This window comes from Kogia breviceps, chromosome 1 (genome assembly GCF_026419965.1).
Source record: "Kogia breviceps isolate mKogBre1 chromosome 1, mKogBre1 haplotype 1, whole genome shotgun sequence".
Lineage (NCBI taxonomy): Eukaryota > Metazoa > Chordata > Mammalia > Artiodactyla > Physeteridae > Kogia > Kogia breviceps.
Genome location: NC_081310.1, coordinates 179897176 through 179922459, shown reverse-complemented (window position 1 = coordinate 179922459; position 25284 = coordinate 179897176). Strand labels below are relative to the sequence as shown.

Here is a 25284-nt window from a genome sequence, read left to right as displayed (position 1 = left end):
TAGACTCGATTGCCTCCAAATCCCAAACTCCTAACACTGGCCAATACCACCTGGTGGGGCAGGTGAGAATGTGCACAAGTGAAAGGTGCCTCAGTAGGCTTGGGAACCTGGGTGTGTGTGTCAGCTTTCCCTGTGGGGTCCACTGGGCGAAGGACTGAAAGGGTCTCAAGTGTCCAGATTTCTGGTTAAAGGAACTATAGATTCTGTGGTGCATTGGAGCCTGTGCACCTTTATCAGAAAGCATCACCCAGATCTAGGGGCTCAGACCCTTCTCTGCTAGACTGTGAGCCTCTTGAAGGCGGGGACCAGGGCCCTGAAAACTAAAACAAGACTTGGCTCAGAGGAGGCTTCAGTGAATTTGGGGGGGGGCAAACCATGAATTTATAACTTTGATATAATGTTAACATCAATAATCATAATAAAGGCTAACACTTTTTGGATGCTTACCCTGAGACTGGCACTGTTCTTACTACTTTACATGGATTATTTCATTTAACGACACAGCTTGTAAGTAGCAGTATTGGGTTCTGAGACTAAGGCAGTCTGATTCCAGAGTCCATCTAATAGGAAGACCACTGAAGTCATAGGAAGTCACTTGTCCTCAGTGAGCTTCAGTATGCTCCATTTGCCCCCAGAAGTGATTAGCTCTCCATGGCTCTCCAACCTGAAATACCCTATGATTTTATGATTCTTTGATTCCTCAACTTGGAAGAGGGATTAGGTTTTTTCTCTGTGGGCAGGACTCCTGAAGGGCAGAGTTGGCCTTAATCTTAGGCAGAGCTTTTGAAGTCTCAGGACGTTTTTAAAATGAAGGAGGCCTGGGCTTCCCTGGTGGCACAGTGGTTGAGAATCTGCCTGCTAATGCAGGGGACACAGGTTCAAGCCCTGGTCTGGGAGGATCCCATATGCTGCGGAGCAACTAGGCCCGTGAGCCACAACTACTGAGCCTGCGCGTCTGGAGCCTGTGCTCCTCAACGAGAGGCCGCGATAGTGAGAGGTCTGCACGCTGCGATGAAGGGTGGCCCCCGCTTGCCACAACTAGAGAAAGCCCTCGCACAGAAACGAAGACCCAACACAGCAAAAATAAAAAAATAAAAAAATAAATGAGGTAGAAGGAAATAACTGCAAAAACAAAATAAAATAAAATAAAATGAAGGAGGCCTGACTGGTAGGTGGTGAGCTTCCTGTCATTGGAAGTATGTGAGAACAGGTCTGAAAGAGGTAAAGAGGGGAAGGGACTTGGACCAGTGACTATGTAAGCCCTTTCCATCGCTGATGGGATGGACAATCAAGAGAGGGAAAGTCTCTGAGAAGAGTGGCAAGATGGAGATGAAGGGAGAACCCACATTTACTGAACGCCACCAACTGTGTGCCAGACCTGCCCTTGACACTTAGCATATATCACTAATTCTCAGGAAAACATTGTAAGATTTATAGTTGAGGAAATTCAGATTCAGAGAAGTGACTCGCTCGAGGTCACACAGGTGGGACAGGTCACCAAGGGGTCCTCGCCAGGGTCACTTTCCTAGGTCCCTTATGACCAACTCCCCATCTCCCTTCCAGCCTTAAGGGTAGCACCACGTGGCAAATTGCACCATACTTTCGCCATATGACGTCAGACACCACACCAGCCAATCCAGCAGCTCTCTGCCCGACCCTCCCCAGACCCAAAGGGTCAGCACCCTGCCGCCCAGAGCTAGGCGTCCGGTCAGGCCGCACCTGCAGCCCCCGCCCCTTCCCGGTTGCGACGCTCACTGTGCCTGGCTCTTTCCCCCACGCCGCCCCGCTGAATGGCAGTTGCCTGCGCCAATCAGAAGGCGCCCCGGGTCGGGGGCGGGGCCTCACGCCGGAGTTGCCCTGTCAGTGCAGGTGGAGGCCCCCGGCGGGGCAAAGTGGCAGGAACCTCTTAAAGGGCGAGAGTGGCGGAGGGCGAGAACGCGGCCCGGCCTGGCCCAGCCAGGTCTCCGCCCCATCCGGCCCAGGTGAGCCCGGACCGCCTGGGGGCGACCCCGGGAGGGACGGGATGAGAGACAGATGGACCCACTTCCTAGGGCCCGGGCCGTCCCGCGGGTGGGGAGAGGATCTGGTCCTAGGGGTCGGGATCGGGGGCTCTAGGGGTCCCGGGTTCCAAGTTGCGAACTGAGGGTCCAGAGGGGCCTGGGCGTCTCGAAGTTCGGAGCGCGGGGAGGGGCAGGGGCGACGGGAAGGGGGTCCGAGAGCTCGCGTCCGGAGATGGACTCTTGGCGCTGGCGGTCCCAGCCGGTCCGGGCTTGTCTGGGTCAGGGGTCCCGGGTTAGGTGCCGGCGGGCGTGTCTCTAAGGAGTGTTGCAGCCCAGCTTTACCCCCCCAACCCCGCCCTGTCGGGCCCCGAGTGCTCCTGCCGGGCCAGCTGCAGCGCCGGCGGAGCGGGCGGGCGGGCGGTGTGCAGCGGGAGGGGGCACCCGGGCCCAGGGCCCCGCGCCCCGCTCCGACCCTTACGTAACTGACTTTGAGTTTCCGGACTGAGGGACCCGTGAGCTGGGGCGCTGGCTCTGTCCGCCAGGGTGGGTGGCTCTCCGGTCGCCGCCCTGGACGCACACGCTCCCTTCCAGGCTTGGTCTAGGGGACTTCTCTCTGTCTCCAGTCGGCCGGGTCTCTCTGTCGTGCTCTGGTTCCTGCTTGCCTCCGGTTCCCTGTGTCTCTCATCTCCTCTGTGTGGCCCAGTCTCTCCCTGTCCCTGTCCTCTGTCTTTCTCCGAGAGTTTTCTGCCCTCGCCTACACTTTCCTATCCTACCCCCAAAGAGACACTGGGGGTAGGATAGGACTTCTCCCCTCCAGCAAATTGAGGGCCGGGACTTGTCCAGACCGACCTCAGCCCAAGCTTGCCCCAGAAGGAGGGAGGGGAGGACTACCCCGTGGGACTGGGGGAGGTTACTCCGAGGCCTACAGCTTCTTCTGGGAGGGAGTGGCTGAATGTGACCCCCTTAAATTCCCGGATTATGGCTGAAGGCAGACCCCTCTCTGCTTCTGGAGTCCTTTTCTCTAGGAGGGGGCTTGGGGAGAGCCTGACCTGGGCTTGGGCTTAGGGAAGCTGGGAGTCCCTGTGAGAACTGCCTGTTGTCAGGTCAGAGTAGCTGCTCAGCTACTGAAGGGAAGAGGGTGGGGCCGGGGAGGGGCCAGAGCACTGGCACAGAGCCCCTGAGGTTACTGCATGCTCCCAACTTCACCCCAGTTACAGGCCTGGGGACTGGTGTGGGCAGGCGATCAACAGGAGGAGGTCAGAGGACTTTTGCATAGGGGGCGGGGGAGGGTGGAGATAGAAGTGACAGACTCTCAAGGTCTAAGGAGCACTTACTAGGATCACTCCCTGCCTTCAGGTCCCTTCTGAGTGTCAGAGAGACAGACACCTCAGAGATAACTCCCTTACCTGCTGCTGTCAGGGTGCATGTAAACAAGGTGTTAATAGCCACTATGAGGTGGTAATTGTTAATTCTGACTAGGAATGGGGGAGGAGAGACTTTGCAGAGGGGGTGGAAGTTTTGGGAAGAAGGGCATCCAGAAGCTGTAGGGAACAGAGAGGAGGGACAGAAGAGGACTTCTGGTACCCTGTAGGCTTTACATGCAGCAGAACTGGGTTTGAATCCTGGTCCTGCCACTTCCTTGCTACGTGACCTTGCATGAATCACTTCACCTCTCTGAGCCCCAGGTTCCTTCTTAGTCAATAATCCAGATCTTACAGGCATTAGCAGAATCAAATGAGGCAAGGCGTGTGCAGTGACCAGAATGGTAACTGTTCTGGGAACAGGCCAACGGGGGTGTTTTAAGAAGGGAATCGAAAAAAAAAAAAAAAAAAAAAGAAGGGAATCGAGTGAGGAAGCCCTGAGGTTTCCTCTGGGTATATAGGAGAGACAGGCAGAACCTGCCAGGTCCTAGCAATGTGGGACGCAGGTGGAGTGCCTGGGTGTGTGGGTGACACGCATGTGTTTCCTGCTCAGCCTATCCCTGAACTGCCTAGACCAGGCTGGCCTCCCTCCTGAAGGCCCCAGGGGCCAATAGAAGCTCCCAGGCTGCCTCACTCCCTAGCCATTGGGGGTGGGGCCCCTGGCAGGGCAAGGCCAGCACCCCCTTTGCAGAATGGACCCTGGCAGGGAGCCTGGCTGACTCTGCTGGGCAGGAACCTCCCAGCCTGGCTGGGAAGATGCTGATACAGTACAGGCCTCTGGAGGCCCAGAGCTCTGCTGGCTGGAGTTGGGTACAGCTGATAGGACCTGAGACAGAAGTGGGCTGTGGTGGAAGTGAGGAAGAGAGATGCAAGGAGAGACCTCTGGAGGGGGAGCCTGAGCAGAGCTGTGGAACCAAAGAGTAATTTCATGTGGTTATTCCCTAAGCCTTTCCTGAGCACCTACTGTGTGACATATATGGGTCAGCTGGCCAAAGAGCTGAATAGGATACCCATGAAAGACTCACCATAGAGGTCATGGTGGCCTGAGATTTGTTGGGGATTTGCAGAGTGGACCTTTATGATAGTCCCCGGGGGAATGGGGCATTCAGAATTTCCCCAGGGCCTAAGATTCTGATGTTTATTAATGGGGCAGGATTCCACTCCGTGATAGTCTGTGGGTAGACACTTTTCTCCCTGGGTCTCAGTTTCTCTTTCTGTGAAATGAGAAGGGCAGATGAGCCTAGAGTCTCTAAGGATCTTCCGGCGCCCGTTACTACAGCCTCCGGGACCTGGTTTGGGACTACCCTCACCCCACATGAGGGGAGAGGGAGAGAATGGGGCAAGGGCAAGGTTGAGTGTGATGGGCCCCCAAGTCCTGTTCTTGGCCTGTGTTCTTGAATCACAGTTGGAACTGCAGCCTCTCGAACACTCACTATGCATGGCGTCTGTGCCAAGCCTTTAATATGCAACTTTACGTATTCCTCATAATTCTTACATCCTCGTGAGGGAAATAGGTATTATCCCTATTTCACAGGAGTTCAGGGAGTGAATTGACTTGACCAAAGTCACACAGCTAGGAAGTGGCTGGGCTGGGATTCTAAGCCAGGTCTGTCTGCCTCCAAAGCCCAGACTCAGCTAAAAGGGGGAGACTCCACCCCATAGCTACTGAGGTGCCCACATTGCTTAGCCCTTACCTGCAGAACCTGCCTGATCCCTGCTGGGTGAGCTCAGAGCTCTGGGATGTTCAGGCTGGGGAGGTGGGGGACATGCTCTGTGGGTGCCCACTGGTTCCAGTGAGGGGGGGAAAGGAGCATCTTGGGGGTCAGGGCCTCACAGGGAGTTTCTCCAGAGGGCCAGCCCCACCTGCCTATGCTCAGTGCAAGAGCTGGGCACTGTAAGGCAACCCTGCATATGTGGCCAATTTGGACCTCAGTTTCTCCATCTGTAAAGCATGGGTTTAGAGTAGTTGAGTACAGACATTCCTTGGCCTGAGGGTGAGTGGCTGAGGTTGGCGATGGGGTCAAGGGTTAGAGGAGGGGTTGGGTAGTAGTGGCTGAGCCTTTGGAGGGAGAATTTGGGTCAGGAACAGCTTGGATCCTGGGCTGGCTGTTTGACAGCAACTATTTTAGATGAAGGGACTGAGGTTGGAGAGGTTCAAAGGCTTGTCTGGGGCTGGACAGCTAGTATGGCAGAGACTGAAGGGCAAAATGGAAGGGAAGACCTGGAGAACAAAATCCGGGCAGATGCCAGTTGGAATCCTGGCTTGATCACTTAACTAGTCTTGGAGATGTGAAGTGAGAGGCCAAGAACATACAGAGAGGAGTCCCTTCACCTCACTGTCCTCATCTGTAAAATGGGAGTAGTAATAATTTTGCCTTTGTCCACTTCCGGGGTTATTGTGAAGGTCAAAGGAAATGAGGCATTTGTGGAATCAGGTGAGAATGTGGGTGCTGGTTATTTTTCAGTCCAAAGCTGCACTTCTGGGTGCATGTTTGTGGGGAGGGAGCGTTTCTGACAGCAACTCTGCTGAGATGCTTTACCCTGGGGTGATGCACTGGAGAACAACCCTAGGAATGTCACCACTATTTATTGAGGAATTTGTTACCATACACCAGGCACTGGGCTCAGAGCTTCACCTCTCATTGTCTCCTTTAGTCTCTACCTTCTCAGGTAGATGGTGGCCTGACCCACACCAGATCTCTCTGAAACCCTTTCCTACAGCTCCCTGTGATAACAGTAGCTAACATTTATGAAGTTGGCTGTGTTACTGTGTGCCAAGCAATGTTCAAAATATTTTACATATATTAACTTACTTAATCTTCACAACAACCCTGGAGGTGGGTACTAATACTTTCTGCATTTTACAGATGAAAATCTGAGACAGAGAGAAGTTAAGAAATAGGCCCAATGTCACCAAGCTAGTACATGGTAGAGCCAGGGTATGACCCCAAGTTCTCAAGTCTCCTCCTTGAAGCACTCATCACAGTTGTAATTCAGTTATTATTTATAAGATTGCTTCCTCACTGACTGTAGGTTCCGTGAGGGCAGGGACCAACACCTGGCACACAGTAGGTACTCAGCTAATGTTTGTCCGCAGGGATCCTGCTGCCTCCAGTGGGCTGGGCCCATGGAGATGAGCTCAGGGTAGATTATCAGACTGCTGACTAAGACGGTATCTGCGAGCCCCCCGAGGCAGAGGGAAGGGCAGGGTCCCCCCCACCCCAACTCCCCGGGCCCAGGCTCAGGCCAAATAGGGGCCCCAAAGACTTGTTTGTTGGCTGTGCTTGTATCTCACTGCTGTCCTTTGCTTCCATGTGCCACTGCGGCGATGACTCCACGGCTTCTCCCGCAATGGCTGTGTGACCCCATGGCTGCTTCTGGGTGAGTACTGGTTTGGCTAAGTAACTGCCACATGGGCTTTATTCTAATGCGCTTCCTGTGGCTCTGAGGCCACTGGGAGGTGTAAAGGGAGGCCGGGGGTGGGGGGTGGGGGGGGAGGAAGAGCTGAGGGAAGATCCTAACTCTGAAGTTAGGATCCTATCACAACCAGCTGGCTTCTTTCCAGACTCCTGACACACTGACGCAGTGATTTTTGCGTCTGGTTTTAGTCACTGATGGGTGGCTCTTTGTGTCTCCGTTTTGCATCTGTGAAGTGGGAATATTAACACCTACCTGACACAAGTATGTTTATTCTTTAATTCCCATAAGCCCCACGAGGGCCGGGATGTTAGTTCACCTGTGCACTGCTGTATCCCGGCACCGAGGATAGAGTGGCTCATAGTAGGTATGCAATGAATATTTCTGAATGAAAGAAAATATTCATTCAGCATCACTATGCACCCGTCATTGTGCTGTGTATTGGATTAAATGACTAATGCATATGAAGCGCCCAGCCTTATAGGGGCTCAGTGAGCATGAGTCCCCTCTTTGCTGCCAAGATTGTGCATCCCTTGGGGACCAGGTCTCTGTTAAGTGAGCTCTGGGTCCTCTGAACTGAGTGTGGGATCAAGTACCAAGCAGGCATCAGTCAGCAGAGAGAGGGGCCTAGGCAGCTAGACTCAGGGCCTCTGCTTAGGCCTGGGGAAGGAGTGGCAGAGCCTCTGGATTTCAGCAGAAGGGTGGGGCGGCTGAGGCGGTCTGGGGATGAAAGAGGGAGGGATGAGGAGGGACTTTGCCTCCTAGGACTGCCACCTTCCTAGCTGTGTGATCTTGGATAAGTCACTAACCTCTCTGAGTCTTGGAGACCTCATCTGAGACATGTGTATTGTAGCACTTGCCCCACACGGGCGTGGGAAGGAGCCAGTGAGAAGTGCGGGGCACAGGGCCCTGCTTGGTAAATGTTGGTTTTCTCCCAGGCCTGGGCTTATTCTGGGAGAGGACTAAGTAAAGTGTTCCTCTTTTTGGCTCCTTTCTCCTACTTTAACTTCCCACCTGGGTGGAACTAGAATCTAGGAGTCAGGAACCCCAGACTCCCCAGCAGGCTGGCCAGGGCCCAGGGATAAGGGCTGTGGCTTCTGCCCAGTGTGGAAGTAGCTGAGTGGAGGTCCCAGCTCTGCCATTTTTTGCTGTGTGACTTGGTTCAGTAAACCACCTTCTCTGGGCCTCAGTTACCTCACCTGTAAAATAGGGTTAATAAAGCATACTTCCCTTGAAGGATTATTCAGTGTGCAAATGGGTAGAGTAGGAATCATCATCACTATTACCATTTGGCCCTGGCTGAGGAGGCTCCAGGGAGGGCCCTGGAGAATTGCATCCCACCTTGGCCGAGGGATCCTGAGACTCTCTAGTCATCATATGTACTATTGCCACTTATTGGATATTTTTCATATGCTGGGCTGGTTGTTACATGTTATTTTAGACACATTATCTCATCTAGTACTCCCGGTGACCCTATGAGGTAGGCATTATGGCCTCAACTTTATGGATGAGGGAACTGGTGCAGAGTAAATCAAGTGAGTTACCCAGAGTCACATAGTTATTTAGGGGTGGAGCTGGGGCTCAGACCCAAATCTGCTCACCCCAAGGCGGCGATTATTAGTGTGAAACCCTCTTACTTCCCCAAAGGAGGCAGAGGCTGGGTCTGAGTCTTCTCTGTCCATCTCCATTGCCCAGCACAGTATTGGTGGGGGCTGCTGGGCTGTTTGCTGAATATATAGATACACACACACACACACACACACACACACACACACACTCTCACATACGTGCACACGCACACACGCATGCGTGCGCGCGCGCGCGCACACACACACACACACACACACACACACACACACACACACAGTACCCCCACCCAGCCTGGTGCTCCAAGAGTTTTCAAGAAAGGCGAGAACAGAAAGCAGGAGAAGGCCTGCCAGTGCAGTTGTTGAGAGTCAGACAGACCTGGCTTTGAATCCTGTGTCCATCACTTACTAGTTGTTTGACCTTGGGCAAGACATTTAACCTCATAGAGACTTAGTTTGCTTATCTGTAAAATGGGGATAAAAAAAGAAACTACTTACCTCTTAAGAGTTCTTATGAGGATTAGATAATGCACGTAAGGCACACAGTGAGTACTCAATGATAGTAATTATTGTTATTATATTTATGAGTATTATTTTGGGATTACAAAGATATCCCTCCTGAGACAGTGGAGACCAGGCCTGGGAGGAACCCGCTGGGGACAGGCAGGTAGTAACCAATCTAACAGGTTCTGAAAGTCACCTGCATATAGGGAGGGAGGAGGCCTCTTGGAAGTAGGAATGTACCTCCCTTTCCTAGCCATCTGCTTTCATTCATACCCACTCTGTGCCAGGCCCTGTGCTGGGCATGGGGAACAGAGGTGAATCTATGCCATCTCTGCCCCCACTGCCTCCTCGCCTGGGAGCTCAGAGTCTGGTTGGGGAGGAGGACACAGAAACTACCAACTCCACCTTTGATTGAAGCACTGAAGTGTGAACTGTGAACATCTCAGGCAAAGACCAGGAGAAAGGGCATTCCTAGTGGAAGGAACTGCTTTGCCAAGGTACTAAGCCGTGACCTGCACTTGGGGGGATGCGGCTAGAGAGACAGGGAGTTAGGGGTCTTGGCCCAGAGGCCATGGGGGACCATTGGGTATGAAGCAGGGGAATGGCGTGGCCAGGCTTGTATTTCGGGAGGATCACTTTGTGCAGAGGACAGACAGGAGGGAAGGGGCAGGGGCAACTCTCCAGGTGAGTGATGCTGAGGTATGGGGCTTGGGACTGAGCCACGGACTGGGGAGCAGCCGGGGGTTGTGACCTCTGTCCAGGAGGCAGAGCCAGCAGGGCGAGCTAGACTGCAGTGGGCAGGCAGGAGGGGGAAGAGGTGAGAGTGAGGTCTTAGGTCTGGGGGTGATGGGGCCTGCTGGGGTCTCTGGCTGAGGGACACAGCTGGGTCAGGGGGTAAAAGCCACTTGTCTGCTCCTTGCCATCTTCTGGCTGAGTTCCCCTAGGGCTCATGCCCCCTACTTCTGCCTTGGGGGTCCCTTGTGGTGAACCTGGCAGGTCTAGCAGGGAAGAGAGCTCTTTGGGGTGGAGGCCGGACAGGGGCTGTGAGGTGCAGACAAGCCTTGGGTTCTAGCCCTGCCAGTGTCACTGAATGTCCGTGTGGCCCCTGGAAGTCACTCCCTCTCTTGCCCTGTTGTCCTCACTTTGAGAGAGAGGTTAAGAAAACCTGTTTTGCCTGCTTCAAAGGTTCAGTGATAAAATACAAGTATAGACAACATACATCTACTGAGCATGGACTGTGTACTAGGTTCTGGGGGCACAAAGATGACTCAGAGGAGGGTCTTACCCTTCAGGAAGCATGAAGCACTTCGGAGCGAGCCCAGCCCAGCAGGTGCTTAACTCTAGGCCTCAGGGGAAGAGATAGCTAAGCTGGGACTTGAAGGACGAATAAGAGCTCTCTAGGTGGGCAGCGGAGGGAACGGATTTCTAGGCATAGGCAAGAGCGTGTGTGAAGGCTTGAAACTACACAATGTGCTTGGGTCCTAAGTATGTAGTTTGGTATGGCCGGAGCAAAAAGGGAGAGGTAGGTAGTGATGGGAGGTGAGGATGGACAGGGAAGCAGACCTAGATCATGCAGGGCTTTGGAGATGGTCACTTTGGAGATGATCGCTTGCTACTCTCTCCTTCCTGCATCTTCATAACTGCCTGCTCCCCTCATAGAGAATGCCAGGGCCCTTTCCACCCTCCTCCTCTCCCATCCCCCCCCTTCCCTCCTTGTCCCTTCTTACCCCCACTCTAGTCACACTCAGTGGCTGCCTCTCTCAGGAGTTACAAACCTGGGTTCCCTGCTGGCTCTGCCACTTATAAGTTGTATGGCCTTTGGTCATTTTCCCTCTCCGAACCTCAGTTTCCACCTCAGTAAAATGGGGACAGAGGCCTTCCTCACAGGGAAGGGCAGAGGCTTCAATGAGGTAATCCCCACAAATGGTCTTGTTCAGTGTCTGAATTTAATGTGCACCCATCAAAAGCAACTCTACTTAAATCATCGTGTTTTGGACTCCTCGGTCTCTCTGGTCCCACCCACTGCTTCCCCTGCCTCTCCTGACAGTGAGCTCTGGCCAACAAAGGAAGGAAAGGATTAAGAAACAAGCCCAAATCTCCAGAGGGGTCCTGGCCCACTGCCGAGCTTGCTCCCTCCTACCCCTTGCCCAACCTTGGCCTCAGGCCCAAGGACACTCAGTCTTGAGGGCAGGGCTCTCCCCAACTCCCCACCCTAGAGGCCCCTCCTGGGCTAGAGGCCAAAGCCAGAAGCAGAGTGATGTCCCATATCTGTGGGAGGCTCCATAGTCTGGGCAGAAGTGGATCCCTGAGCCTCTTGGATTTTACAGCAAAGGCTGGTGACCAAGTCCCTTTTGGCACAGATGCAGGAACCTCAGATCAGAGCAGGTGGCTGATGGCGCAAGGTCATGCAGCAGGAGCCTAGGTCTCCGGACCCTTTTTGTACTATCCTGTGAATGGTTTTGATGTTGGCTATCATTTCACCTCCCTGAGCCTCAGTTTCCTCTGCTGTAGAATGGGGCTGATTTTACTGTGAGGATTGGCAATAAAGTAGATAAAGCACTTAGTCCAGGGTTCAGCACTGTGAGGCCTCAGTGGTAAGTAGCAACTGTGACTGCTGTTATAACTGCTGCCTCTGAGAACCTTCTTCAGCCCTACCTCTTCCCAGTCTAGGAACCTGGAGTATTTGATACAGTTTCCTGTTGAACAGATGACACCCAATAAACTGGTTTTAAAGCCAGAGGCTCAGCATCTTTTGCCCCCTCTCCCCCACCTCCCCCTTCCTAGTTGGCTAGAACACTCTATCCTCACCCTTGGCCTGATTTTGGCCTCTGCCCCTTGCCCATCTCTGCCCTCCTGGCACCAAGCCTGCATGGTCTCTCTTCCAGGAGCCACATGAGGACAGTTTCCCGTCCGCAGCCTCCTCTGATCAAATGCCATTGCAAGTGCTTTGAAAAGCAGTCAGAAGGGTCTTGCATTACCCAGGCCTCAGCTGATTTTACTGTGGAGACAGTTGAGGGCTGAGGGGACAGAGGTGGACTCTGAGTTCCCTGGAACTGCCCTCAGGCAGCTAAGACGACACTAAGACTTTTGCAGAGGCCGTGAAATAGGCCTAGAAGGGCAAACCTGGTCCACAGCCCCAAATGTGGAAGAGTAGAAGGACCACCAGACTGGGGGCTGGAGGGCTGTGGCCCTCACCCAGCTCTTCCTGACCTCTCTGAGCCTCTGTTTTCTGTTTTCTAAAAGGAAGGGGATGGATTGATGTCAGAGGTTTCTACTAACATTACAGGATTAAAAGAAGGGCCAACAGAGCTCAGTTTGAATCGCAGTTTCATCACTGACCAGCTGTGGGACCTCTAGCAAGTTGTTTTACCTCAGTGAGCTTTAATTTTCTCACTTACAAAATGGGAAAAATATTAGCACCTTCTCATAGGTACTTAAGGGCTAAATTAGGTAATTCAGGTAGAATACTCCATCCATAGCTGGCACAGTGGAATTATTGTTGTTGTTATTCTTAGATTAGCAGATACAAGAAGAAATCAGCCAAGGCCAGTTAGGAAGCAGTTCACGGAGAAGGCAGGGCTTGAGAATGTGCAGTATTCATCTGTTCATTCATTCACTCAACACATACGTATTTAGGATTTGCACAGACAGGGCATAGAGAAGAGGAGCAGGGAGGCTGGAGAAAACTGGAGGCAAGCAGACCTGCCTATTCTAGATGTGTGATGTGGGATCATTACTTCTCTTCTGTGGGTCTCATTCCCTCAACTGTAAAGTGGTGAGAAAAATGAGCATAATCCTTACCTCCAGAATTGTCCTAAGATGCAAGGGAGTTCAGGTACACAGTGGGTGATCAGTCTGTCTGATGCCTTTTCTATCCCAGCTCTGTTAATGACCAGAGGTATGATCTCAGGCAGCAAGTCCTCGAATCCACCAGCCACACTTCCACCCCAGGGCCTTTGCGCTTGCTCGTCCTTCGACCTGGAACACTCTACCCCCAGATCCTTTCACGACTTGTTCTCTCATCTCCTTAATTTTTTTTGTTTACATGTCACCTGCTCAGTAAGGCCTTTCCTGGCTACTGTATTTTTTTTTTTTTTTTTTTTTCTGGTAAGCAGGCCTCTCACTGTTGTGGCCTCTCCTGTTGCGGAGCACAGGCTCTGGACGCGCAGGCTCAGTGGCCATGGCTCACGGGCCCAGCCGCTTCGCGGCATGTGGGATCTTCCCGGACCGGGGCACGAACCCGTGTCCCCTGCATTGGCAGGCGGATTCTCAACCACTGTGCCACCAGGGAAGCCCCTGACTATTGTATTTAACAGTGTGGCACTACAACACCAACACTCCCTATCCTACCTCCTGGCTTATTTTTCTCCACAGCACTTATCAATTTTTGACATACAATATTTTATAGAATATTTGCTTATTGTTTGACTCCCCCCACTGGAATGTAAGCTCAGTGACGATGGTAATATTTGTCTGTCTTGTTCAATGTCATATCCCTTGTACCTAGAAGAGTGTGTGCTTCATAGTAGGTGCTCAGTAAATATTTGTGGAGTGAATTAATGAATAAATGAAGCATCTTCTCTCTGGATCTAGCACTATTCTGAGCGCGCGCGCACACACACACACACACACACACACTCACACACAATAGATTCTCAATAAATAATTGTATGAGTGGTCATCATCTCCGTCTGCCAGATAATACCTTGGTTGGGTCAACCCTGAAGCCCTTTAGCTTCTGACATTTTCTGCCAGGGCATCAGTTTCAGCTGGAGTGCCTAAATCTTTTGTTCCTGAGTCTGAGCTATGCAGAATTTCTAGTTGGGACTCTTTGGCTGTTGGGCCCACATGGTTATTATGTCATTATTGGTAATTAGCACTTAGGCCCAGAGGATTGAGCTTTTTGTTTATCAGCAGAAATCACAGCAAAGAGCTGTGCTAGCCAGCGGGGGCCCAGGCCTGGAGTGGCTTCCTCTATAACTACCCCCTTTCCAGCTACGGGTCCATGGCTTAGGAAGACCAAGACAGAGGTGCCCAAAGCTAGGGGCACCTGCAAACCAGCTCAATCGCTGTCTTCCCCAGGCAGTATTCTGCAAACTTTCTTCTCCTGCACATGCTGGTCTCTCCATGCCTAGCCTGGTTTAGAGGGGGGTCCCCATGCCTCTGGGGGAGGTATAGTTCCCAAAGGTCCAGCTCACAGGGCCATTTTCTGGTGCCCAGGTTTCAGGTATTATGGGTGGAGGAAATAACCCTATGTTTAAGACTCAGGAGCCTGGGTTCAAGTCCCTGCTTAGCTGCTGAGTTGTTGGGTCCCCGTAGGCACATCAGTACCTTTTGCTGGGCCTCAGCTTTCTCATTTGTCAAACATAGATAAAGAGATAGACACCTGCTTGGCTTCACCAGGGAAGAGAGGCAGGATAGTGCAGTGGGCAAGGATAGGGTTCTGGAGTCAGACACACTTGGTTTCCCCACTATACCCCTTCTTAGCTGTGTGACATTGGGCAAATTGCTTCACCTCTCTGACTTCCGTTCCCAAAGCTAAAGAATGGGGTTAAAATAGTACCCACTCCATAGGGTTGTTGTGACAACTAAATAAGGGAATGCAGGTAAAGGATCTAGGCACATAGAGAGTGCTCTTTACGCTGGTATTATTATAATGATCATTACAGGAATGCAGACATTCTGTAAACTGTAAGACGGTACTAGCAATAAAGCCAGGCAGATGTAGGTTTGAATCCTAACTCTGACTCTTACTAGCTGGGTGATCTTGGGTAAGTTGTTCACTTCTCTGGGGTTCTATTTCCTCATCTGTAAAATGGGAATTAGAGTCATACCGTGTTCAAGGGGCTGTTGTAAAGGTTCAGTGATGTGTTGCATAAAGAGTACTTGGTACAATGGCTGGCAGATGTCATACCCATTTTTTTTTTTTTTTTTTTGGTGGTACGCGGGCCTCTCACTGTTGTGGCCTCTCCCCCGTTGCGGAGCACAGGCTCCGGACGCGCAGGCTCAGCGGCCATGGCTCACGGGCCCAGCCGCTCCGCGGCATGTGGGATCCTCCCGGACCGGGGCACGAACCCGCGCCCCCTGCATTGGCAGGCGGACTCTCAACCACTGCGCCACCAGGGAAGCCCTCATCCCCATTTTATAGATAAGGAAGAGAGGAGTAGTGACTCGCCTGAACTCACATAGCATCTCAGTGGTGGAGCTTTGATTTGAACCTCGGTCTGCTTACCTTAAAAGCCCCCAATCCTTTTATCTCTTCTTGCCATCACCCGAATATGGGATGATGATGAGGGTGTTTGTTCTTGGTGCTACTGGTCTCATTTCATTCATCCCGTGATCCCCAGTGCCTACGCACAGGAGGTGCTCAGTAATGTCTGCTGGATGAAGAAAGGGGGGACCAGCATGTCCTCAGTTCCAGGGAGGCTTTTGCCTTGGGATTGAGGATTTTTTTCTGCTTGGTTGACAGCAGAATAAAAATAAACAATAGGGCTTCCCTGGTGGCGCAGTGGTTGAGAATCCACCTGCCGATGCAGGGGACACGGGTTCGTGCCCTGGTCCGGGAAGATCCCACATGCCGCGGAGCGGCTGGGCCCGTGAGCCATGGCCGCTGAGCCTGCGCGTCCAGAGCCTGTGCTTCGCAACGGGAGAGGCCACAACAGTGAGAGGCCCGCATATCACTAAAAAAAAAAAAATAAAATAAACAATAAAAATCATACTTCCCACAGGTGTGGGCTTGTAATCTGAAGAACCCTTTGCACCTCCCACATAATTGATCCTTCTTGCTACCCTGGGTGATATCCTGGGTGGGTACCTCTATTTGATTGGTGTGGAAATGGGAGCCCAGAGAGGGTGTAATGGATGAAAATTTGTGTCCCGCCCAAAATTCACATTGAAGCCTTGATCCCAATGTGATGGTATTTGGAGATGGGGCCTTTGGGAGGTGATTAGGATTAGATGAGGTCATGAGGGAGGGGCCCTCATGATGGGATTAGTGTCCTTATGAGAAGGAATACCAGCGAGCTCCCCCTCTCTTTGCCATGTGAGGACATGAGAAGAGGTGGCTGTCTGCAAGCCAGGAAGAGAGCTCTCACCAGAATCTGACCAGGGTGTCACCCTGATCTTGGACTTCCAGCCTCCAGAACTGTGAGAATATAAGTTTCTGTTGCTTAAGCCACCCAGTCTATGGCATTTTGTTAAGGCAGACCGAGCTGACTAAGAGAGAGGGTAAGTGACTTGCCCACAGTCACACAGTGAACTTATTGCAGAGCTGAGGCTGGACTTATTTGTAGTCATTTCTCTCTTTTTTTCCCCATGGAAAAACTCCCAGTCACTGGAAGGCTTACAAATGGAGACTAGCTAAATGCTAGACAGACAGCTCAGGAACTGTCCTGCCACAGCAGCTTTGGAGGATCTTAGGGCAAGTCACACCTGGCCATTTCTGGGTACCCAGTCTCCTCCTGCTTCCCCATAGCTCCTCCTCTGCCCTCTCCCAGGCGAGGGTTGGGCCAGGTTGACTTTAGCAGGTTAAGAAGGGGCTCAGCTAGCTGGTGGCACTGAGCCTGTTCCCGAGTTTCTTGGGAAACCCTCTGGGCCTAGGGGGTTCCCTGCCTGAGGGATAGAGAATTAGTGGGTTAAGCTTGAGTGAGCTGGAGGCTTGGCTGGATCAGGGACATTAGGCATACTACAGCTGGTGAGAGAAGGGGGTTGGGGAGGGTCATGGCAGGTCAGATTCTTGGGTCCCTCCTTGAATGGCCCAGGGCTCCAATCAGAAGCAGCCACAACAGCCTTTCCCTGGGGTCTTGGGACAGATGTTGATGTTGCTCCTTCATCTCATTTCCAAAGTGCTTTCCTGAAAGTGGTATGAAAGCAGTGTGGAGCAGAGGACAGGGGTAGCAGATGGACTTCGTTTAAATTGTGCCACTGGGCAAATCACCTAATGTTTCTAGGCTGTAGTTTCTTCAACTGCAATTGAGGCTAATAACACTTTGCAGGGTTGCTATGCGGCTAAGTGCATTAATGCATATAAAGTACTCAGTACGTGCCTGGCACATAGTAAATATCTAATAAATGTAGTGGTCATTATTTTTAATAATAAGTTATCTCTAAGGTCCCTTCCGGCTCAGACAGTCCTAGGTTATATGGCTGTACAATTTAGCTTGGCCTCCAGCTTTGGATGAGAAATGTAGCTGCACTTAGAAGAAGGCAGTGAACAGAATCTGGAGTAGGGGTCAGAAAACTTGGGTTCAAGTTTGGGCTCTGCCTTCCCTGTGCTATGTGACCTCAGGCAAGTCTCTTCCAGTTTCTGGACCCATTTCCCAATATGTTTAAAATCAGCTTGGGCTTGATGATCTCTAAGGGCCTATCATCCAGTTCTAACATTTTGTGAATCTAGAGGCCTAAAGGAATACCTTACTAAATGGCCACTGGGTCCTCTTTTACAATTTCGACTTCCTTCCCTTCTGCCCCTTGTTTCTTGGAGTGTCTTCACAGCAGAAAGGACGTAACTTGCCAACTCCAATGTATGGATTTTAATCATACTTAGCTGTTTTTGCTTTTACTGTGCACAGGGAACTCTTTAAAACAGAGCTTAATGCAATTTTTGTAAGCAAAGTGCATTCTATCAAAGAGGTCAAAACATCCTCTTGTGTTTTCAAATGTGAAAGAGTATTCATTCATGTATTGTCTTTCATTGCATCTGCTGATTTCTTTTGCTTTTATCTCAAAAAATGACCAGCACAGGCAGCTGTGTATTTTATAATTTATAAATATATGCTGCAGTCAGTGTGTTCTAAAAAATAATCATGGGTATGATTTAGATAAAAGGATATTTGTCAAGTATATAAGAGAGAAAAATGGGGAAAAGAAGGGAAAGAAAAAGAAAAAAGAAATAGAGAGAGAAAAATGGGAAATAACTTAAATGTCTAATAACAGTTAGGTTTAATTAAATTATGGTACATCCACTTGAGGGCACTGTGGATGTCATAATATATTGTTAGGAGAAAAAAGTTGGTTCTGAAACAATATGATCTAAAATTTAAAAAAGCATTAGGCTGAACCATATGCAATTGCTGATACCTGACCATTTTAACCTATAAAATCAGCAATTTCATATGACTTAATATATATAAACAAAAAAGTATATCTGTCAGGAGAGGTACTAGAAGGGAAATCTCCCACCAAAATATGGTAGTTATTTCTGATTGATGGCTTTATGTTGATTAAAATTTTTTTTCTTACTTAACTATATTTTCTGTGAACAATGCAAACACTACTACTAAAAATAATCCCCTAGAAAGGTATATACCACTGTATAAAGAGCAATTTTTCCACCTTGTTATAGCTTGTTTGATTTATCATTTGTGTTTAAAAGGTCTAAAATGACTGCAATTTTATTACCATGGGCCAGATGGAAAGCTCTACTCTTCATGTACTTTTGGTACCAGGATTGGTTTTTATTCAGTAGTGACTGTTCAGAACACTTTGCTGGTGGGCCCAGGTTTTCAAAGCCCTCTTCATCTCTTGCCACTCCCCACAACCAACAAATGTTTTCCATGAGCCCTACCACTGGGGCTTCAGGCCAGCTGTGTCCCTAATCTGCCCACGTCCTGGATTTGGGAATGGCTCCGACTCCAACTGTTCCCCCACCCCACCCTCACTTTCTTCCAATCTCATCTTTTCCAGGTCATTGGAGGCCCCATCTACTGTCCCTGGCCTTCCCCCGTGGTCACCACCTAATTTCACCCTCTAATTTCACCCTCTTCTGTGCAGCTGGTGTTTGCTTTTTGCTGGAGCCCAGTTTGCAATGGGGAAGGATTAGGACCCTTTCATGTTGTCTTTTTTCTTTTTTGTTTTTTTTTCCCTTAGTGCCCTTGACCACTCCAGGGGCTGAGAGGCAGCTTGCAGGGCCTGTATTCCCTAGGAAGGAAAAGGAGGGGTGGTGGGGGAGGCAGAGGTGGGCTCAGCTGGCAGGCGGGATAGAGATGGCCCCTAGAGAACCCATCCTGGGCCTTGGAGCATGCATGGCACAGCCGCCACCCAGATGTGAGCATGGAGCAGCAGGCAGGGAGGGAGCTGAGTTTCTTCCTAGGAAATTAGCTTCAGAGATGGTGCGTGGGACCTTTACCCTATACTCAGTGGCAGCCTCTGCAGGGTGAGCTGGGACCGGATGTCTGGTTTGCAGAGGCCTCTTCTGAGAGGGCAGATGGGCACAGGAGTAAGGGTAGTTTCCCTGCCTTTGGATTGGGCATTACTGTTCCTCTTACCCCCTACTATGTGTTGGGCCCTGCTATACTCAAGGATCTGGCACTTAGCCTAACAGGTGATGGTGTGTTCCTAACTAAGAACAAAAATCCCTCATGTGTGTGGATAGTACTTTACAGTTTACAAAGCTCTTTCATATCCAGGCTAAGAATTAAAAGCCAGGACTGGATTTGCAACCTTTAAGATACTAAAGCCTGTGTCAACAGTTTTGGTGTGGTGTTGCACGGCACTCTGCATTTGAGTGGTTTACATCTGCCTTATGTCTGGCTGTTTTCTGCTAGCCTAAGATCCCCACTTTTTTTCCAGGGTGATGATTATTAAATACTACACACTCCAATGAAGCCTCTTTAAGTACAGTGTGTCATTGCCTAGCACTTCATGGCATAGAGAATATTGGTTTTCATGAATCTGTATTTGCTGGATAACACAGTGATGGTAGTGGTGAGCTGTCTTGTGATTGATCTTCAGGATTTATCCTTCATGGCACCAGATTTCCAGGTCTGATAGGTGAAGGAAGCCTCTGAGGCACAGAGGTAGTAGAGCTAGAGCTCCCGAACCTGAGGACCTGAGGCAGGGGACCAGAATATTCAAGAACAGGTGCTTCACCCCTAGTACACAGAATGACCTTGGCCAAGTCACCTGACCTAACTAAGCCTCAGCTTCCTTATATATACATGGGGATAACTCACTCACTCGTTCAGCAAATACTTATTGAGCGTGCACTGTTCTGGGAGATGAGCAAGAGGACAAAGTCCCTGCCCTTCTGGAGCTTGCAGTCTAGTGAGTCTAAACTGCAGCAATTTATTGAGAGGGACAAATAAGTAAATATATAGTAGAAAGTCAGGTAGAAGTGCCATGAAACAAAATTAAAGCAGGGCAAGGGTGTGTAAGTGGAGGCTGTTTTAGATAGGGTAGTCAGGTGGTCCTCAAGGGTCTCTTATGATGTTTCAAACAGAAAACCATGTAATGTGCTCGGCTCGGTGCTGGCAATTGAGTGCTTACCAAATCTATTATTATGTCAGCGAGCCCCACTCCTCTCAGTCCATATTTTAGTCTCCAGATAGCAGTAATAATTAACACTTAAGTAGATCTTACTGTGAGCTAGGCACTGTTCTAAGCCCTTTACATATATATTTTTAAAAATAAATTAATTAATTTTTGGCTGCATTGGGTCTTCGTTGTTGTAGGCGAGTGGGGGCTACTCTTCATTGTGGTGTGCGGGTTTCTCATTGCGGTGGCTTCTCTTGCTGCGGAGCACGGGCTCTAGGTATGCGGCTTCAGTAGTTGTGGCTCATGGGCTCAGTAGCTGTGGCTCATGGGCTCTAGAGAGCAGGCTCAGTAGTTGTGGCACATGGGCTTAGTTGCTCCGCTGCATGTGGGATCTTCCTGGATCAGGGCTCGAACCCGTGTCCCCTGCATTGGCAGGCAGATTCTTAACCACTGCGCCACCAGGGAAGTCCCAGCCCTTTACCTATTTTAACTCATTTAATTTTTACAATAACTCTTATGAGTTAGGAATTGTTATTATCCCCTTTTATGGGTTGGAAACAAGCACAGAGTAGGGCAAACAATTAGGGAGACAGAATTGAACTCAGGTAGTCTGTTTCTAGAGGCTGAGCTGTGAGGGGGCTGTGATTAGATGCGAGGAGATGGTCTAGCTGTCATATACAGGCTCCGATGTCAGATTACCTGGCTTCTTATCGTGGCAGGTCTAAGCCTCTCTGCTTGGGTTTCTTCATCTCGAAAATGGGAATACCAGAATTATCTTACCTTATAGGGACAATGCTTAAAACAGAGCCTTCTTTCTGCTCGCCTGTTCAGACACCAGCCTGGCAGGGAGTGTTAAGGTCCAAGGGGCCTCTGAAACTAATGAAGGGAAATAACAGCACATCAGGCAATTGTCAGAGCAACCCTAAGTTCAGCTGGAGACCAGACTTCCGAAGCTAAGGTTTCATGATTTTGAGGCAGCCAGGGCAGAATTAGGAGACCTGTAAATGCAGAAGACAGCTGAAATCTTGGCGTGGCAACACTAAGCATCCATTTCAGGCCTTACACAGCTGCCTGGAGAGGTGAAGTCTCATCGAATGTCAGGGTTGGAATGGCGTCTAGAGACGTCAAGTTAGTAGATGGGGAAACTGAGGCCCAGATAAGTTGAATGACTTACCCAAGGTCACTAAGTCCATTTGGGGGACAGTCAGCGTGGGTAGCTCGGGAGCAACTTCCAAATCTCAGACCCTTACCTGACCCTCCTTGGGGTGGGTGGGGTGGGAAAGGGCGTCACCTTCGTCCAGGGCACTGGCTACGTTCCCCACGTGGGTACCTCAGGGGCCGGGAACGCACAGACCCGAGAGCGGGTTCGACCTGCGCCTGCGCACACGCGGCCAGCCCCCTAGCCTTTTCCCCTCTTTTTCCTTCCCCTCCCTGCTACTTACCGGCCTAGGGGAGGGGGGGAAATGAGAGGAGCCAGGACTTGGCCTCAGCCAATGGGCTGGCGGGCCGCGGGCCCGGCCCACTACTTCCCTGCGGCGCCATCCAATAGAAATTTACTACAATGTTGTGGCGAATAGAGGGGGAGGGGCGCGCGGGGCGGGCTGGCTAAGGGCCGGGCGGGCCTCGCTTCGCTGAGTGAAGGCGGGAGGGCGCGCGCCGGGGCCGCCTGCTCGCTCCCTCACTCGCTCGCTCCCTCCCTTCGCTGGTGGGTTAGTCAGTCAGTCAGTCCGCCCGCCAGCAGCCCGCGGGCCAGCAAGCCGCAGAGGGCCGAGCCTTGGACGCCGGCGCCTCCTTCTGCCATTGTTCGTCTGGCGGCTGCAGAGGCGGGCACGGGAGCCCGGGCCCCGGAGCCAGCGGTGAGGCTAGCCGGCGGCAGCGCGCGAGCGGAGCTGGGGTGGGGGGCGCGGAGCTGTCCCCGAGGGGACGGTCCTGGAGGCCGCGGCGGCGCCGAAGCCTCTTTGTCTCCAGCCCCCCGCAGGCCCGGGCCGGGGGCGCGCGCTCCACGGCCTCCGCACGTCCTCGGCACGCCGGTGGCCGAGAGGCTGGAGCCGGGACGCGGCCGGCCTGAGGGGAAAGAGGCGGGGGTGGCGCTGGGGGAGCGTTTAAAAGTTAGGCTCGGGGTGCATTTTTGACGAGGGGAAATCGGTACCGTCTGGTCTGTCAGTCATTGTACAGTGGGCAGGAGCCCTGGAAGGAAACCAGATGGGGGCGAGTTGCAGGTTTCGGGCGGCGAAGGTGTGGGGTGCAGCCGCAGAGAGGTTTCTCGGTGAAGAGGTAGCTGGGCGGTCTGGAGAAGTCAGGAGCAATGTGAGGGGTGGAGGGAGCCCTGCAAGGACTTTAAGGCCTTCCCGCCATAGACACCCGCATCATTAAGAAAAATTCCCCAAACCCGAGGGCTCTGTGCTCTCCCGCTGAGTCTTCCCGGGTCCCAGGGACCAAAGGGTTAAATCGATTCTCTCAGCGTCGTGACCTCCTTTTTCAGTTCGCGCATCTGTCGGCTTGGATGTATTTCCTCCTGCTTGCTGGGCTGCCTTTACCTGTGGAGAGGCTGGATCTATGCTCGCCCTCCGAGATGCATCCCCAGGCTGTTAAGTCCTGGTGGGGGTTTGCCAAAAGAGGTTTTTTCTTCCCAGAAACGGGCATTCTCTTGAGAGGGAAAGTGATCTCACGTGAAACAAATTGCTGACGGATAGGTTTCTGGCCACATGATAGCGACTGTCATCCTGTTGTTTCTCTAACTGTACCCAACCATAAATGCCTAGTCTGTGGAGACTTGTCGTTTTTTGGCATGTATTGCTGATTAGGAGTTAGTTTTTTTTTTTTTTTTTTTTTAAGAGATGCCGAGCTTTTTTTGGTAGTCTGGGTGATTTCACAGCTGGTATTCTGTTCTTTCTGTTTTTAGGGAAGATTGCAAGAAATGGTTATGTCTCTGTCTTGGATATTATTATAGTGAATTTATACTCTCTTGAGGATATATACTGTACCCAGTGCTGTTGCTCATTATTGTGTTCTATATCTCAGCCTTGGCAGTATTTTTTACCGTTTAAATCAAATATATTTATATATGTGCTATATATATCATAAATATCTTTATATAATTCTTATCATCCCAATTTTGTTGTGTAGCATTAACTCTTACTTTTTGTGGAAACTTGATGTACTCTTCATTTTCCTTTTCTGTAAGTTGGAAACATAATAAGTTCTTTGCCAGCTGACCAATTTTGGTTTTGTAAAATAGTTTCTTGGGGTGTTATTAATATAATCCATATGGAGTACATAGCAGAATATATGGCACACAATAAGCACCCAATAAATGACAGATTAAAAAAATTGATATAATGCCTGAACATCAGATTGCCTTGGTATCAAGGTGCTAATTCAGAGTACCTTCTACAGGAAGGTTATAATTAAGGTAAAGATAGGCGTTATTCATATCCCTGGGGAAACTGAAGTGCAGTATATCTTTGCCACTATTAAAAGTGAACTTACCTGCAGCAGCATGCTAACCTTCTGATTCCTCTTTCTTCTAGTAACAAAACTGCACTTCTTTGCCTTGTATAATTGAATTCAGGCTTACAAATAAATGATTTTGATCTTTAGGCCTCACCGAAATTCTTCCAACATTTATACCAGTGTTTTATAACCAAATATCTTTTAGGTAAGTCCTTGCACAACGTGGTCCCAATCTACCTTTCTGCCTTTATTCTCTTTATTACTTGTATTTTCCAGCCAAAAAGAACTGCTCAGTAATAACCCATGCTTTCCCATCTCTGTACCTTTGGCCATGAGGTTCCATCTATGCTTGTCATATATATTCCTTCTGACAGTTTTCAGTTCTCTTAAAAATGTCCCATATTAGTAATTTGAAGTGTGGGGAAAATTTCTCTTTGTGAAAGGAACTTGATGGAATTTTTTGTTTTGTTCTGAGTTTTCTTTGAGCTTCATTAATATGGCCAGCCAGTTGAATTTTAACTGGTGTTTGTTAAAAGGATTTAGGTCCTAAGTGCGCCATCAATGTGTGTAGCCCTTAGTGGTAGATGATGGCTGATGGTAGATTAAGAAAACCACTTAGTCTTCCATTCTACTCAGAGCTAAGAACTCTACCAGTTGACAAGTTTAACACTTGGAAACTCTGGCTGTCAACAAAAAGACTAAACTAATAGAAGAAAGTTTTACATTTTAGGTGGATTTCTGCTTGCTTTCTACATCTCTTCTCTTTCTTGGTGGTCTAAGGATCAATGTGTCCTTAATGTTGGTTAAACACTCAAATCATATTTATTGTATCCAAGTATTAGATATGGTAAACAAGCCTATGTTTTATTTAATTTTATTTTTTGGCCTCACCTCAAGGCATGTGGGATCTTAGTTCCCTGACCAGGGATTGAACCGGCGCCCCCTGCGTTGGAAGCTCAGTGGCTTAACTACTGGACCACCAGGGAACCCCCAAGCCTATGTTTTAAAGTAGGCTCATCCTCAATATAATATATAAAATAACGTGATGTGATACTTTATATAACAGTAAGAGAGTAGTACACAAATCTTTCTCTTTTCATTTTAAAAGTACTTATATCCTTTCTTTTTCTCTTAAGAAACATTTCTAAGCTAATATCTAAATTAACTGATGATTTTAAAAGATTTGTCTCCTCTGAAAAAAAAATGGTTGTGACATTTTGTTGAGATATGACCTATGTATTTTTCCTGTTATTCTCTTTTGTCAGGTTTGTGCCTCACATTTAAAATTCGCCAGTGTGATGTTTTCCTTTTTTTTTTTTTTTTTTTTCTGTGGTACGCGGGCCTCTCACCGCTGCGGCCTCTCCCGTTGCGGAGCACAGGCTCCGCGGACGCTCAGACGCAGCGGCCACGGCCCACGAGCCCACGGGCCCAGCCGCTCCGTGGCATGTGGGATCCTCCTGGACCGGGTCACGAACCCGTATCCCCTGCATCGGCAGGTGGACTCTCAACCACTGCGCCACCAGGGAAGCTCGTGATGTTTTCTTGTATGCAGCTTGAGTTTAAAATTTTTGGAAACTACAAAGCCAGCCTTCCATTTTATTCCTTAGTTTATGATCTTAATTTTAAACAGATTCATCTTATGGGAGATAG

The 25284-nt window shown here is 50.1% G+C and overlaps 1 protein-coding gene across 38 annotated transcripts in view; it reads left to right on the top strand.

Annotated features, from left to right (window-relative positions):
- Window positions 1–1663: 1663 nt before the first annotated feature.
- The window catches only part of EPB41 (erythrocyte membrane protein band 4.1), a 203213-nt gene continuing 179592 nt past the window's right edge, over window positions 1664–25284 (top strand). For 13 of the 38 annotated variants that reach the window (XM_067013416.1, XM_067013374.1, XM_067013345.1 and 10 more), the window contains exon 1: window positions 21818–22037. The gene's annotated coding sequence lies outside the window, so the exon portion shown is untranslated. Of the gene's footprint in view, window positions 1983–21779; window positions 22038–25284 lie in introns of those variants that run through there. The other 25 variants (XM_067013477.1, XM_067013451.1, XM_067013447.1 and 22 more) reach the window with 17 other exon arrangements.